At 36.2% G+C, this 8,714-nt stretch overlaps 1 long non-coding RNA gene across 3 annotated transcripts; it reads left to right on the plus strand.

Annotated features, from left to right (window-relative positions):
• Positions 1 to 2,877: 2,877 nt before the first annotated feature.
• Positions 2,878 to 6,302, plus strand: LOC136252384 (uncharacterized). 3 transcript variants are annotated; one of them, XR_010699530.1, is made up of 5 exons: positions 2,878 to 3,042; positions 3,972 to 4,020; positions 5,588 to 5,653; positions 5,706 to 5,790; positions 6,164 to 6,302. It is a non-coding gene; the product is annotated as an uncharacterized lncRNA (long non-coding RNA). The 3 variants fall into 3 exon arrangements; XR_010699529.1 differs by having other exon boundaries at positions 5,706 to 5,768; XR_010699528.1 differs by lacking the exon at positions 5,706 to 5,790 and having other exon boundaries at positions 2,883 to 3,042.
• The last annotated feature ends 2,412 nt before the right edge of the window (positions 6,303 to 8,714 follow it).

The following is an 8,714-nucleotide window of genomic DNA, read 5'->3' on the forward strand; positions in this document are numbered from 1 at the left end:
GGGCTTCACAGCGCTACTAAATGTTTGGGCAGCTGGCTCATGTAACAAGAGTTATTAACAAGAAACGAGGGCTCAGGTGAACGCAAACAGACTATAGTAGATTTCTCTTTCAGATTGACAGTAGCAGGTAAGAGATAGGCCAGACTCATAATCATATCATATAATGCAAGCGTCACATAGCCAACAAGTCAAACAATGCATACAATAACACATGTGGCAATAACCCATCATGCAGCCATCATCATGGTGAAATTTCCATGGTGATAACTACTGGTATATTATTATATTATTTTTCAGATACCCCACCACTGACATACAATGTGCACGTAGGCATATATGTGTTGTAGTGTGTGAGAGGGGTAACAAAATTAATAATTGATGAAGTACATTTCCAACTTCAAAATCTTAGTACATGATTAGTTACCTGAAATAAGGGAGTTTATTCATTCTGGTCAAAACAGTATCTTTGGAATAAGGTGATAAGGAGCACAGAGAAATTTTGAGAATTTAGAAGCTCTGAGGTGGTTAAATTTAGTTGACAATCCCAGTAAATCTGGTCTGGCAATGCTTTAAACTATGAAATAGCAAACTAACTGTGTAGGCAAATGTTATGAGTAAGCCATAGCTTTGATTGCTCTATTAGAGTATCTTGATCATATTAATGCTATGGGAAGTGAAAGTGAAGTGTTGCTGGGTGTTTAATGGAAGCTAGTTCAATGCACTTGCATACATGCTACTAAAACACACAGTGGTATAATAGTATTTTGCTATGATACTAGTCAATACAGTATTAATAAAGCAAACTACTGTTCAGTTTCAAAAGGGGTTTCTGTCAAAACCACAGAAACCCACCTAGATCTGCCACTGTATGTATATAGTGACTATACACATATACATGTATAGCATATATACACTCTCAACATAAGTAAGGCAAAAGCAATGCCATGTTAGGTATGGCAGGTACTCATACTGTACAGCATATTACCATCCAGTACCAAAGTTGGGGCTACTGGCAGCTGTGATGCATGGCTACACATCTAGCTCAGTTTGTGAGATCAGGATTGACTCACCAGTTTCCTTTCAGAAATTCTGTAGGAAAAATATTAAAACTGTTGCATTTGTGCACTGTTAAAACTATGGTAGCACCTAAAAATGTTCCTATAAGTGCTATATTTTGACTGCTTGTTCTAACAGTGTAAATCCACTGAAGTTAACAAATGTACACTAAGGGATGGAAATATTGATTCATTTACACCAAATATGGACCTCCAACATCTCAACAACATCACAGTTATGCATGGTCTCAATTATCTCTATTGGTTGCCTATAGATCATTAACATCTTCCACCTCAGTGCAACTCATGCATCACATGCAAAGATAATTGCAATGCGTGTATACCTTGGTACAGTACTATCAATGAATTCCTGACTGTTATATACCTCAAGTTGATATCAACCCAAAATAGATAGTCTTTTTTGTTGTTTTGTATTAAGAAAAATTATTGAAGAAACACATGATTAATATAGCTACATAATTATATAGTCAAACTATTTAGATTGAATCCTTACAACTGTTAAGTATATTCATACCACTCAATGAGACAGGTATGACATATTTGTTTTCTTAAATATTATTCATTATTAAAACAAATTCATTGGTCCGTATGATGTATATAGCACTTTACTAAGTGTCTCTATGCATCATTCTGAAGGTGTTATGCACAACAATGAAATTATTTCCATACTCTAATAGAACATTCACTGATGTTGCACAATTGTTCCATATGTATCAAAAAGTGGTTATTGACTTGATGGCTACATTGATCCTGTGGCTGTTGAATAGGAAGATACATTCTTTCATTCGTTTCTGGCAATCAAAGGATACGATGATTTTTGAATGGGCTGTCCAGTGTGAGATATTTAGTCACACGATCACTTTTGGATATTTGCATGTGGTAAAATTGTGCTGATATCGAATGCTACAAACTATCCAATAAATAACTAGCCCTTAATTGATTGTTTTATCTGAAAGTTCAGATGTTTGCATGTGTGAAAATCTCCAGTAACAACAAAAAGAAGAGTCTTCCTATTTGAGTAAAAACTCCTGCATACCCAGTCATATGATTTCAGCAATGCCTCCACTTACAGATGCTGTTAAAGAAATCTTAGGAACACAATGGCAACTTCATTTCTTTCAAATTAAAGCAGCACCATGGCATGGAGAGGAGGAGTAGGGAGAGATTAGCTAATAGGCTTTTGACTAAACAAGCATTAAGAAGACCCTTGGCTTGGTAGAGAATTTGCGTCAATGGAGGATCTGCTGGAAATTAAGAGTCAAGACAATAAATTATATAGATTGACTCATTGACACTATAGTTATATGCTCAATGGTAGACCTCTCACTGGCTAACCGCCTTTTACGACAAAGGATTCAGACTGTTCCTGCTCACACTTGATGACCCTGGCAGAAGAGCTCAACAATTGCACCGGCAGTGAACGGAAAACAGAGAATTTATTTGGAGTGGCCTAATCTGCTCAGGATGATTCACTTTTTGAACATCTGTCTCCACACTTGTGACATGCCTTTGAAGCTGCCTCAGAACAAAGTGCATCATGTTGGTTAACAACTCTTCCAATTGATGAACACGAGCTTGCTTTTACTTGGCAAAGGAGAGTTCTACATGGTTAAGATTTGGTTGGCAGCTCAGTAAATAAAAAACCAGTGTCAGCTCACGTGTCAGTGGTGCTGGCATAAATTCATAATTTTGCATCTTAAAACAAAGGTAAAAGCTGAAAAGCAAACCTCATAGCGGAATAACGGGAATCAATCTCGTTATGTACAGACTTGCTCAACCACAAAATTACGTAATACAGGAAACTGGGTTGTCACGTGATCACCGCACAAAGTTCTGCGTAACAATGACAGATCGAGTGACCTTTATTTAAAGATTTGTTTACAGTGGAGTGGATATCTCGCTAGTCTGCTAGTATAACAGGTGACCTCAAGCTACCCCCTATATCTTGGCTTCTGCTTCATGGAAGGTATTATAAGTAGTCAGTATAGTGTACTGGTAGTTTAATAGTTGTGTATGCCACGTAGTACTTTCATTACATGGACTCTACTGAGTAGTGAGTGAGCCTTGAGCTATTAATGTATGGCATTGTTATCAGGTGGTTACAAATCAACCAAGCTTACCAACCAATGCCATGCATTCATAAACTGTAACATTACTGGTTATCTGCACATGGGACAACGTTGGGATTTGAACTTTGATTAGTACAAATGCCTGCTTTGTGCTGTTGCCTATACCATATAGGTGAAGCGACATAGCCAACCCGGCTGGTTAGAACATTGGCTTGGTTCCAGGTTCGATGCCCCCTCCTCCAACTGTAAGTTGTAGTTTCCTGAGCAAGAGACCTACCTAAGTATGACTGTATAACTGGGACTTGGGGAAGCTAGTGTCACTTAGTGGTGTTGGGGTTATGAGTTCCACGGGCATTTACCGGTTGCTTGCGAAATGTAAAAACAAAATCACGTGCACATTTCACTTGAAGATTTTAAATTTTCTAATGAAAATTTGTGTTCTGCCTATCACATATAACAATCAGTATAATTATACATCACGTTTTGCTGGCAAACTGTTAACTACAATCCTTGCCATATAGTTCAAGATATTCGTATCATGGGTCACGTGTTTGATCATGTATCTGTTCTTACTACATTTTTGCAATCAACCTGAAAGTTGGTAGAAACGTGATCAGTATCCCAGATGATTGAATTTCACGGCTTGTGTTATACTCTTCTTGATACTTTCTACACAATGTTCTTCACTTTGTCATTTAATAGCACTGTTGCAGAGAATGTTTAGAAATTATGACTGGTATTCATTTGATACCTGGCGTTTATTTAGTAGAAAAATTACTTGTATCTTCCCTATTGTGTTGTGCCTTATACCGGTTTTATTTTGCAGAGCATTAAAACAAGATGTCACAGAATTCACCAGTTTGAACAATCCCGATGTAAGTGTGTATTAGTTGTTTAATATAGACCATGTCCAGTCTTTGGACATGGTTTTATAAAAAAATTGAAAGTGTTGATCGTACACGATATGGCCATCCTAAAGTATTCCAGGAACACTTAGTAATAGTCTTAACTTATCGAACGTTCCCTTCACTATGAGTATTTAATATTTCCCAGCATATAATGTTGTAGATTTTGCTTTCAAATTAATGGTGACCACATCCTCAGTAGCAAGTGGCTAGTTTCCAGCCCCTAGTATGTGGGGGGGGGGGGGGCTTAAATTAAGCTCCTTACTAAAGTCACCTCTATATAAATTGCAATCACTGGCTATTTGTTATGTGTAATCTTATTTAATTTTTGGCAATATAAAACTACTACCACTGTGAAAAAGGTGGGATATAAGATGGTATTTCCAGTGGCTTATTGAATACAAATAAGCCTTAATATAAACCCTGTATTATACTCATGTTATACTTTAGTATAATGCATACTATACTATTACATATATGGCTTCAGTTTATTTACTACATTACCTGAAATAGCTTATATCGAATATAATACCCACACTATACCACCACATATATGGTTTCAGTATGTTTACCACATTAACTAAAGCCTTACAAGAGACTGTTAGTATAATACAGGTTATACCAAGCTTTTTTGTATTCAATAAGCCACTGGAAATACTATCTTATATCACTCTTTTTTCACAGTGTACTACCTAGGAACATGCGTTTATTGCTTAATTTGGTGCAGTCATAAATGAAACTACCGGTTATAACTTTGGTTGTGAATTGTCACATTTGTACGTTTGGTGTGCTTTAATGTACATTGACATAGCTGTAAATGGGTGATACTTGCATGATTTATCTGTTCACAACCTATAACAAAGTCCAATTTATAATTTGTAGTGAGAGTATATAATAGAAACCAAGGGTATTGAACGGGTGTGTTACCAGTCATAAATGATTGCGTGAAGTAACATGGATCTTTCAGTAATTGTTCGTTTATAGTGCCATGATAGGTTGCTGTATTTAGTCCAATTCAGCCAGTGATAACGTAATAGCATTAAAGGGAAATGGCTAATGTTAAAGTTCTGGCATTGCCAAGTGGATCCCTGAAGGCGTGGCAACACTCTCATTTGTGCAGCCATTGTTTTAGTGAGCTGGGGGCAATAACTGTTGAATACTTGGTTGAATAACACAGAAAACTGTCGAACAAAGGCCTTTTGCCATGTACACATTTCAAATTACCATTTCACACAAATGAACAATTACTGAAATATCCGTGTTATTTTATGCGATCATTAATCACGGGCTAATACACCATTCGACACTCTTGGTTTCTATTATATACTGGCAAATAATATATTAAACATCCATTACTCATTGCAAGGAGTATTTTGGGTTACCTTAGACTGGGACTGTGGTGTTTATCATTAGTTTCCAACAACTCAACATGTTGACTGGAGGGTCTGGTTCACAAAATCACCATATTGTGTGATTTTTAGTTTAGAGAAGCAACTGCTTTCACAAGTAGCGAATGTTCTTCTTCATATTACTGTAGGTGCTAGTGGCACAGAGATACTTGTATTGTTGGGGTGACATGTAAAGTCCTCAAGATACCACTGAGGTAAGTCTATTGTCACAACGGTTTAGTGATGTATGTATATTATACCATATAGACAATCAAATCATCAATCAAATATCATCACTTGTTCTACCCAATGCAGCCAAGTAAATTTTGAGTGAGAATTTTAGCAGGAAAATGTCAATCTACATACATCATCCTTACTAGCCTGTACTGAATGAACTGAGGCAAAATAAAGCCCAAATATATGCTTTCAGAGTGATCTGAAATGTTTCTGAGAAGTTAGTAAATCTTAAATTTGCATTGACTAAATGATTCACTGTTAGGCATTATTTAGGCCTAAAATGGGCTTATGCCAACCATCACAGCTGCAATATGTGCATCGTTGAATTACCTCTATTATCTAATGCCTTACTCCACAGTTCTAGAAGTGTCAATTTGTGGGTTTGTGATGGCTTTCTTTGCTGATTTGATTGTCTTCTGTGATCCTTACCAGAAGCTTTGTGCCTTTGGCAGCTTTGTGCCTTTAACACCTCTTTTCATTCCATACAGGTATCTACTGTTCGAAGAAGCTACTGCATGCTGTCTGCACCGAAGGTTATGGGAAGACAATTAGTTTATATATAAAGTGTGTATACATTCTAATTGCTTACTGTTTGTCACTTTAGACAATGAGTTGTGGATATTGTTACTTGTTCACACCTGTTGCATGTTGTAAAGTGGGTCCACTATGCTGTAATGATTTTTAACGTGCTGAATCTCAATAAGCAAACTTATCACCTTAAAAATTTCCTGTTGCACTCTATGTCAACGTAAAATCATTGGATCAGAGTTTTACCTTCAACTGTTCCTGTAAATATTTAGATTTTATCCATTAATATGCTACATCCAAATCATGAGCAAAGTCAGCATAGCTCGGCAATATAAGTGCATAACTGTTGGAAGAAAATTGATTTTAAGACTTTGGTCTGTCAGGCTATACTGTAGTACGAAGCAACCAGGAAAGATAAAGACTGGTGGATGCTCATCCTGGATTATGGACCGGCAGATCTTGGTCTGTGAGGGGATAATTGGTAGGTGGAGTAAGCTTGACACAAGATGAGCATGGAAAGACACTATTAAATCTAGTAGATTTCTGTGAAAAAGAAAATACATGAGAGGTATAGAAAAGGCAAGACTTACAGCACAATTATTTAAGTGGCGAGATATGTAATTTCATCAAATGTACTATCCGCACATTCACCAGATGTGTAACCTTAACACTTGGGGCATAAAACTTCTGACTACATACACAACATAATTCATACACAACTGTATTTATTCTGTCTATGTTACAGTTATGGAACTACACACTAGTCAAAAAATTTACCTAGGCTCAAACAAAACCAGGCCACGGTCCATATTGAATAGCATTGCAGTCAGATATAGATCCGTGGTTCATATTGTTCAGTATATAGAGAGACATTAGCAATTACAATACCAACATGAGGGTTAATATTCTTGCTGTGGTAAATATTATACTGATGTACATTGTTCAACATTTGAGTGCGTGTTGCAAACTAAAATCCCACGTCTGTATATTATAGATTCCACAAATACCTATGTAAAGAACAAGTAAAGAACAACATTGGTGCTGTAGATGCCTACAATCAAATTGTCAGTTACACAAATTTACAACTTTACAAATTGATTGCTGCCTTAAGCTTGACCCTATTTGAACATCTGCACCCATACAGAAATTTATGATTGTCACAAGCTTGTTACAAGGCTGTGGCATGCTGTCACAAGCCTGTTACAAGGTTGTGGCATGCTGGTAAGATTGTGATTACATTGTAATAAGATTGTGGCTAGGTAGTCAAAGCAATTACATTGTTATTACAACCTTGTGTAGAGATTGTTAAATTCTTAAAACAGCCTTGTGTAGAGATTGCAAATGGATTGTCACTATGTGTATAGAGATGGACTGCCAATGCATGTATATAATGGAGTATATCATGTTGAATCAAGCTATCAGTCATTACAATCGGCTTTAATCACTGTTATAAGTGTTTTATAAGTACTGGTGAAAATTTACATGTTATGAATATAACTCCAAATATGAAGTATGTACAACAGCTAGCCCCACCAAACTCTTGCTGCACTAAAAGTGTTTCATGAGTCAATGACTACTTAACTGCAACATTGGGGTGATACCACTGGGCAGTTGACTATTAATTGCTATGAACGCCTGAAAATATATTTCACAATAGCTATGTATGTGGCCTGCTGTAGTATTTACATACCCAAAAAAACCAAACTTAAGTGCAAGACATGTTACAACATTAATTTTATATATTTTCTGTTTAATCTAGCTGTTGCATTCAAACTTATGCAAACCCCAAAGACATTCGATCAAACGGTTGCATATTTTATTCTTGAGGTCATTTTTTGCTTTGGTATGTAGTAGTGGTGGGAGTGTAGCATATACCTCAACAGAGAGGCCATATGACTTCTTGTAATGAACAGAGAGGCCATATGACTTCTTGTCCACTCATTTGGGTGACTTGCATGATAAACATCCACTAGCTACTTCAACTATCTTCAAAAATTGAATGGATATCAAACAAATGGCATAACAAAATAATAATTGTATAACTTAATTAGTATGTAAGAGTATGTAATGAGTATGTAAGGTTAACTTTTTTGATTGCACATCTGATGTAGTTAACCATTGCTCTATTAGTGTTGATATAGTAAATTAATTACATTTCCTCCTTTTAGTGCAATGTGTAATTGGTGAAATTCAGTAGTCTATTTACTAGACATCATAGAAATGAAGCACTTTGAAAGAGTGGATATTCTGTGATTTGATGCTAATGTACGTATATTTGACATTTTATAGCAGGAGTGCATGTGGTTATACATGTAAATGGGAAATTCTAGCTAGCTGACAAGAGGTTGCTGCAATCGGGAGGTGGCTAAAGTACATGTACAGTAGATAATCAACAAATTATAAATATGACATACGTATGTGGCTAACTCTCACATTATATTATTGCATGATATGTACATTTTATGTGTCACCGCAATTATAAGTTTCATCTAACTATATACTTGAATTTGT

The sequence above is a fragment of the Dysidea avara genome, chromosome 4 (assembly GCF_963678975.1).
Source record: "Dysidea avara chromosome 4, odDysAvar1.4, whole genome shotgun sequence".
Lineage (NCBI taxonomy): Eukaryota > Metazoa > Porifera > Demospongiae > Dictyoceratida > Dysideidae > Dysidea > Dysidea avara.